Here is an 8,528-nt window from a genome sequence, read left to right as displayed (position 1 = left end):
CAATTCCAAGGTTGAGAAACACTGTGGTAGGGTATGACAACAGAATTTGAAAGCTTGCCAGAGTTTCCCTCTACCCCCTCTTACACCAAACACAAGTTTTTCCAGGTTTTTTATTATTATTATCATGAGAATATATAATGGAAACAAGGCTGAGCTGCAAGTTATTCCAGATCTTCTATTACTATTATTATTATTAATACAGGTAGTCCTTGCTTAATGACCACAATTGGAACTGGCAACTCCATTGCTAAGCAATATGGTCATTAAGCGAGGCATCGCATGACTGGGATGGACTTACAATCTCACTTCCACCACGGTCATTAAGCAAATCGCCTGCGGTTGTTAAGCGAGGCATCATGTGACCGTGACTTGCAATTTTACTGCTGGCTTCTCCATTGACTCTACTTGTCAGAAGCCGTCTGTGAAGCGTGCAAATGGTGATCACATGACCGTGGGATGCTACAATAATCATAAGTGCGAGGATCGGTCATACAGTAACATACCAGTTACTTTTTCAGCACCATTGTCACTTCAAACAGTTGTTAAACAGGGCAGTTGTTAAGCGAGGATTGCCAGTATTATTATTTTTATTATTATTCACACTATCCATTTTAGTTATGAGGAAAAAAAAGCTTAGATTAATTTTTTGCCCCCTCCTTTCAAGTTTACAGCCATAATACAGGAGCTTCTGTTTACATTTCCGGCAAGGGTTCCGTCTGAGGCCCCAGGAGAAATCAAAATGACAGTTCTTACTGCAGGTGCTGTTTCAAACAGGATAGGAGGCCTACATACTTTTCCTGTTTCCTGTCGTCGATTCAAAACTTCAAAAAGTTCAATGTGGTTAGGTGTATCCCAAGGGCCAGTTTCACAACAGGCTTCTTCTGCCCTGGCACCTGTGTGTTCATCTACTTCTTTCTTAGGCCCAGGGAACATCAACGCTGCAAAAAAGCACTTGCTCTCATTGCCAGCCTATTCCTTGGCTCTGCCCAATATAGACTACAATGTTGCTCAGAGAAGTCCCGGCATTTCAGAAATGGGTGCTGTCTTTCAGAAGAGCAATCTGTTTAGCATCTCAGCAAATCTCCGCAGGGACTAGAAAAGCTGGGGCTGGCTGGAGGATGGAGAGAGGGGAGATGCAGGATGCAGGAGGAGGGGGAACTCCACCAGGAAAAAAGCTCAGTGGGTGATTCTAATCTGCTGATCCAATACAAGTTTGGTGACCCCCTTATCAGACGGCACGCAGTCAGCAAGATTGCACCCTCGTGCTCTTTATTCAACTTGATATAGTATCTGCTTTATTTTATTACAGTGGGGAAACCTAAGTCAATAAAGATAGGGGATCAGGGATTGGAGGGGGGAAGGAAAAGAACGGTTTGGGTTATACACATAGGCACACGTGCACGCTTCCCTTTCCAAAGAGCAAACACAATCACGTAGTTTGATTGCGTCCACCGTGTCCCTGGAGAGGCAACAGGAGGGCGTTCAGCGTTAGCTGCGCTGCCAAGCCAATAACCATGTGCCATGGTGGCTTGAACGGAGGGCAAGAGCCCTCTGACACGTGGGTTCAAAGGGAATCTAGCTCTCTGAACTGACTTCAGGCTGCTTACACAAGGGCTATTGCCGATACGTTGCATAGGACTGACCCTGGTCCAGCCTCTCTCACTCTAGTTGGACATTTCCCCTGTCCAAAAGATAAGCTTTGGTCAGTGGCAGTTCACTTCCATCAAATGCATAGAGTGGCTAGGCCATGTTTCTCAACCTTGACAGCTTGAAGATGTGTGGACTTCAACTCCCAGAATTCCCCAGCCAGCGTTGAAGAAGTCCACACATCTTCAAGTTGCCAAGGTTGAGAAACACTGGGCTAGACTAATGTAGGATTTAAATGGGGGGGGGGGGGGGGAGATGAGAGGGGAAAGAAGGGGAAGATGCGTGGGTTATGCAAATGCAGTTTACATGCAAGACAGATTACATGTATGTTATCAGTCAACAACTGTAATGCATTAAAAACCATTGCATTTATTGACACCTTCTGAGATAGCCTTTTGATGTACCCGAGTTCAGCAATCAGCAAATCTTCTGATGTGAGTTCAGCAATCTCTCACTTAATTGCACTGGTAAAGTTTCTTTTTTTCCCAGATGGCTACTTTGAGATCTGTAACGGAGTGTCCTGGATGGTTGAAATGCTCTGATAATATTTTGTCCTTGCTTTGCATTCTGATGTCAAACGTACATCCATGAATCCTTTTGCACAACGCTTGGCTTGTTTGTCTTACATAGAATCCAGAGGGGCATTACTAGCAGATTATGGTACATTTCACATTACAGGAAGAGCGTGTGAAGGCACCTCTAAACTTATATGTGAATTTGTTGGGGCCTGTGATGGTGCTGTTGATGCAAAGTAGGGTTTGTTGCAGAATCTGATTCCCATGTTAGCATCGTTGTCTTGTTAGTTATTGTTCCTTGTGAGAATTTGCTTCATGTTGGGTGGGTGTATATGCAAGTATGGGCCTGCCACCCAGTGCCTGAGGAAGTGTAGTGCCATTGTTCAGTATGGGCTGTAGCTTATTAATAATGTGGTTGAGCGGTTTGAGCTATGAGCACAACCAATGATGTTCTGTTGTTTGGCTTTTGTGGTCTGTATGTTGAGAGGTCCTCCCTGGGAATCAAGAAGGCTGTACTTACTGATTTGTCTATTGATCTTGTTGGCTGGGTACTTTGGTCACCCAAATCCAAAGTTTAATTCCATCAGTTCAGCATCTTTGTCACAACAAATGCAGCTGTAGCATAGAGCCTGGTTACAGATATTAATTTGGTGGTGTGTTCTAAGATGGAAGATAGAAGCATGCAGAAATACATGGTGATCTGTACGTTCCCTGTATAACATGGGGTTCCTGTGTCCATTGAGGTAGGGATGGGATGGGAACAAATGTGGGCAAGCTTCAAATTTCTATGCTTCCTTCTTTTTTGGCACGGCCAAAGAGTTTATTTTTCTTTTCAGTTACTACAGGTAGCTATTGCATCCAAACCATGATTAATGCTAAATATGGTTTAGATAGGGCTGGGAAAGCTTTATTCTTTTTCTTGAAAATTCCCAAGAGAGTGAATGCCAGTAATGGGTTAGTCCAGAACATTCATTCAAATAAGCATGGTATCTCAGAATTATCTAACGATGAGCTTAAAGAGTCTAGATGGTCTGGATCAGTGTTTTTCAACCTGAGCAACTTTAAGATGGGTGGACTTCAACTGCCAAAATTCCCCAGCCAGCATGTTTCCTTGCCAGGCAGGGAGCATGGTGGCTGGGGAATTCTGGGAGTTGAAGTCCACCCATCTTAAAGTTGCTCAGGTTGAAAAACACCGATCTAGGGTTTTCTGTATCTCTTTGCTGTCATGTAGTGGTCATCTAACATTGTGCAGTCCAGATTTAGTAACTCTAACAGATTGTAGACATTTACATACACACATACATATCCCAGGCACACTATTAATTTATGCCATAGACCAGTGTTTCTCAACCTTGTCAATGTTAACCTCTGTGGACTTCAACTCTCAGAATTCCCCAGCCAGCAAGCTGGCTGGGGAATTCTAGAAGTTGAAGTCCACACAGCTTAAAGTTGACAAGGTTGAGAAACACTGTCATAGACTATTTTCAAATATAGGAAGCCACCTTGTGGCTTATTTGGATTTGACTCAGTTGTGAATGCAGCTACTATGGTTTGCAAATCAGGCTTTTTAAAAATATATATATTTATTTCAGATTTTTACATGAATAAAAGATAAACATGAAAACATATATTAAGGAAAGTTAGGGAAAAAAGATGGAAGAAAAAGTATGGGAGACAGTACAGATAAAGAAAAAAAAAAGGTAATTAAAGAAGTGACTTCCGATCTTTACAGCAGTTACAAACAAGCTTATTATCCCTCCACCCTTACCATTACATAGTTCCCCTCTATCCCATATTCAATGCTTTTTAGTCATCAAATCCAGAAATTGCCATTTTTTCCTGTTTTCAGGAAAAGTTCCATAGAAGTTTTCTAGGCTTTTATAAAAGTACTTATTGTTTTATCCCTGTTCAAACAGCTCAATTTTGCCATTTCTGCAAATTCCACTATCTTCACAATCCAATCCTCCCTTGTGGGTATTTTAGAATTTTTCCAGCATTGTGCATATAATAGTCACACTGCAGCAAACCAGCATTTATAGTTTAGCATAAATCCCAGCCTATTGGGGTTAACTCAAAAACCTCAGCTTAAACAAACCTGGTTTACTGCAATGTATGAATCCAGGCAGTTCCCCACAATTATAGTTAACAGTTAAAACCAACCTCAGTTTGTTTGACAGTGGATATAACATTGTTAAAAAGAGAAGCAAAGCCTTCTAGTAGCATCCTCAAAATCTTGCTAGAGGAGGAGAAGAAACGTGGGAGGAAAAGAACCCTGAATTTTATGTATATAAAATAGTTGTACTGTATATGTCAGGATCTACGCAAACCAGATTCTTCAATTGTTTTAATATGCTTTAATTACTAATTATACTTTTGCTTTAATTGCTAATCATAGATCAATAGTGTAATGCTGGGAATGTTATTCTAACCGTTTGCTTGATCTGCCATAAAGCGGGGGAAGGAGGAAGCCAGGTGCCGTTATCTCTATCTTGAGCCAGACATCCAAGGCCAGGAGGTGTGAGAACTGGAGCAAGGCACGAAGAGCTGAAAGCGGGAATAGAAACCTAGAGGGGGGGAGAAGTTGGGCTTAAAAAGACAAGGCTTTGCTATGTTGAGGCAGACTCAACAAACTATGGTGCTGTACGCTTCTCCTGAATAAAGAAATCTGTGATGGAACTCTTTGGACTCCAGAGGATTTACTGAACTTTGGGACTGAGTGTGCAGACTCTGACAGTATAGATATCTTACACTATAACTCCCAGAATTCCCAGCAAAGGAACCTCAAAGTTTTAATCCAATTTAACTAAAGAGCACTGAGGGTTTAAAGCAATATGTGAACCAAACCATCCGGCTTCTTAGCTCATCGCGTCAATTAGACCAGGAATGGCCTTTCAGCAGCACGCCACGGACTGTACTCCAAGAAGTAGGTAAGCCAGGATTAAAAAAAAAAAAAAGATTCAATTGGCTTTACATTAAAATGGAACTCAATTTACATTAAATTAATTATGTGCAGCTGATACGATTATCCCTGGTACACTCAGTCATTTTCTTCTAGCATATCAAAAAAAATTATAACTCGGGGCAACTTTTAAATAGGCTCCTTTGTGGGGCCACGTGCTCCCTCCTCTGTCTGGAACATAGTTATAATTTACTTAGTTGCCATAAATCTGAGGGCAAAGAAAATTTCAAACTGTTCTCTGAACAAGGGATCCATTTAAAGATGAGAACCATTCCTTCTCCATGACTTACAGGAACCATGTACGTATGACTTGCATTTCCCTGTGAATGTAATTAATGATCCGCGGGCATTAATCTTCTCCATTCCCTCCCATGCAAATTTAATTCACGGAAACTGATTGATAACCGCCGGTCTTTACTGTATTGTGCTCACCATTCTCGCAAATGTGTGACGTCTAATGGGTCATGAGCATTCTATAATTATCTTTTGGATGGATAATTATCTGGGATTATCTGCTAAACCTCAAATTGATCTGAGATTAGGACTAAGGCTAATGAGTCACACTAGACTTCCTCAGCCTGACTGGGAATGATGGGAGCTGTTGTCCAGTACATTAAGAGATCAGCAGGGTATGGATAGCTGGTCTAGCATCTGTTTTCCTGATCACAGAGAGCCCCTCTTTAGTAAAATGTGGCTTTACCTTCCCTCCTCTTCCTGCGTGTTCTGATGAACATTTAATGTTTATCATTCTGTCTCCTTTGGAGACACGTGACTGAAATAAGCAGGCACGCCAGAACTGGTGACAGCTCCTCTGCAGAGTAATAACACACGCTTGTCAATTAATGAACGTTAAGCCCAAACATTCCTATGACTTGATACCATTGAATGGAGGAAAGTCTCTGGCATGTGGAAAAAGTCCAAGCACTATAGCACTACATCAGAGATTATGCTGTTTCCAATCAATATTACTATGGCTTGAGAAAGAGCTGGGAAAATCCCTTCCCAACGAAGATAAGCTATCATTATCCATTGCTACGTACACAATCAACGTACTGGCTGTTATGAGGTCAATAGACCCAGGCAAACAACTTACTGTACTACAGTATGTGTATACATATTTGCTAAAGTCTGTCTTTCTTTCTTTCTTTCTTTCTTTCTTTCTTTCTTTCTTTCTTTCTTTCTTTCTTTCTTTCTTTCTTTCTTTCTTTCTCTTTCTCTTTCTCTTTCTCTTTCTCTTTCTCTTTCTCTTTCTCTTTCTCTTTCTCTCTCTCTCTCTCTCTCTCTCTCTCTCTCTCTGTCTCTTATTTATTTATACATCACATTGATATAGCCACCCATCTCACACAAAGCGACTCTGGGCAGCCTACAGCAATTAAAATAAAATAACAAGTTAATAAAAACGGGCATTATAAAAAGGTAAAAATTTATTATTAGAATAAAAACATTATCACAGATTTTAAAAAATAGATTTTAAAATATACATACCCCACGGGGAGAGCAGAATGTCAATCACAGTGGAGCCATCTAAGAAGGTCTCCCTTCTTAGGACCCCCAGGCCTGATGACACAACCAGGTCTTGAAGGACTTCCTAAACAGCAGCAGGGAAGGGGTGAGCCTCACTTCAGGGGGGAGAATGGTCCACAAGGAGGGGGCCACGGCAGAGAAGGCCCCCCCCGGGACCCACCAATTGCAAGTCCCTGGCCAATGGAGTGTGTAGCATATCTTCCCTGCTGGATCTAATGGGACGGGTTGATGTGATCAGAGAGAGGTGGTCCCTCTGATAACCCTCAGACATTTAACTCCTGTCTCTTAAGAAAACAAAATAGAGGAAAATAATGCCTTATTTTAACTCCTCCCAAGTGTGAGATTCCTTTAGATGCTTTTCCTTATTTTTGCTTTTTATTGTAAATGTGTGATGGAATGGAATTATGAAGGGCAGGCTCAGGGAGATAAACATTTTCTTAGATCCCCAGAAGAGCGTGGGAGGAACAAGAGGGTGAGACCGGCACCTCCCTGAGGAATTCACACTGTTGTGGCTGGCTGACTTTGGAAGTTGGGGTTTCAGTCTGGGAAGATTGATGTCAGGCCTAGCCCAAGGAACTCCAAGAGACAATGCAAATTCAGTCCAGCTATGTTTATTAGTTACAACCTCCACCAAGAATCTTCCCAGACTGAAACCCCAACTCCCAAAGTCAGCCAGCCACAACAGTGTGAATTCCTCAGGGAGGTGCCGGTCTCACCCTCTTGTTCCTCCCACGCTCTTCTGGGGAGCTAAGAAAATGTTTATCTCCCTGAGCCTGCCCTTCATAATTCCATTCCATCACAAAATGTCCTTTTTATTCTAGATCATTTTAGTCCACATTTTAGTTTGCATGCATTTAAACAACGGTACCCAACATCTGATTATCCTTAATGTTTCTTTGTGAACATGGAGGGGAGGAAAATATCTAGTGGGGCACCTAAAAAATCTCTCCTGGGCCCTGTTGCTGTTCAGCATTTTCATCAGTGATTTAGAGGACAGAATAGGAGGGGTGCTCATCAAATGAATAGATGATCCAAAACTAGGGAGGGGAGATTGCTAATGCCCCAGAAGACAGGCTGAAGTTCAGAAATGTTAATAGACTTGAACATTGGGCCCTCTCCACAAAATCATTTTAGTCTGGGCTGTTTGTCTAATGTTTTTATTTATTTGGTAAATTTATATAGCCACCTGTCTCACATACATGACCCTGAGCAGTGTACCAAGCTAAAAACACAAAACAATACCAAAAATAACCAAAAATTAGCTGTTTTATGGGTTGTTTTTTTCTAGTTTTGTACGGTTCCCGCAGTCCCCTGGAGTTGGGTAGCCCATACATTTAAATAAATAAAATAAAAGGCACTTCAGCGGTCAGAAATACAAGGTTCTGCATTCAGATCAGGAACAAGTAGAAAACAGGCGGCAGCTGGCTTAGCCGTGGGACTTGTGAGAAGGAACTGGGTGATATGATAGACCACAGATTAAGTATTGTTGGCCAGAAGGCTGGCTAAGTTCATTCACCCGGTGTGAGGGAGCCAATGTCCACACAGAGTCAAGGGAAAGAGAATCTCTTTATTTCTGTACAGAGGCAAAGAGAGGTGCACAGGGGCTGTGCCCAGCAAAAACCATGCACCCACCCAGTTTGGGGGGCTATATTTTATAGCATTCTCTACATTAGATGCAATCTCACTGGCAAACATGATCATGTCATGCCCACTAGTCTTGCAGCTGCCATGTGGAACTACCTAACTTCCTTATTTTCCATCTTGGGGGTGCACTTAATCAGCTATGCGCCCCACCTCTGGGTGTGCTTTTTACTATGCTAATGGTGAACTTTGGTGCTCTTTGTGACCTACACATGGGTCCTTGGCCTACAGAGGTGAGCAAA

The sequence above is a fragment of the Python bivittatus genome, unplaced genomic scaffold, assembly GCF_059951505.1.
Source record: "Python bivittatus isolate LINGU-HERP-01145 unplaced genomic scaffold, Pbiv_v1 ctg000430_np1212, whole genome shotgun sequence".
Taxonomy (NCBI): domain Eukaryota; kingdom Metazoa; phylum Chordata; class Lepidosauria; order Squamata; family Pythonidae; genus Python; species Python bivittatus.
The sequence above is the reverse complement of the archived record's forward strand: the minus strand, read 5'-3'. Positions refer to the sequence as shown.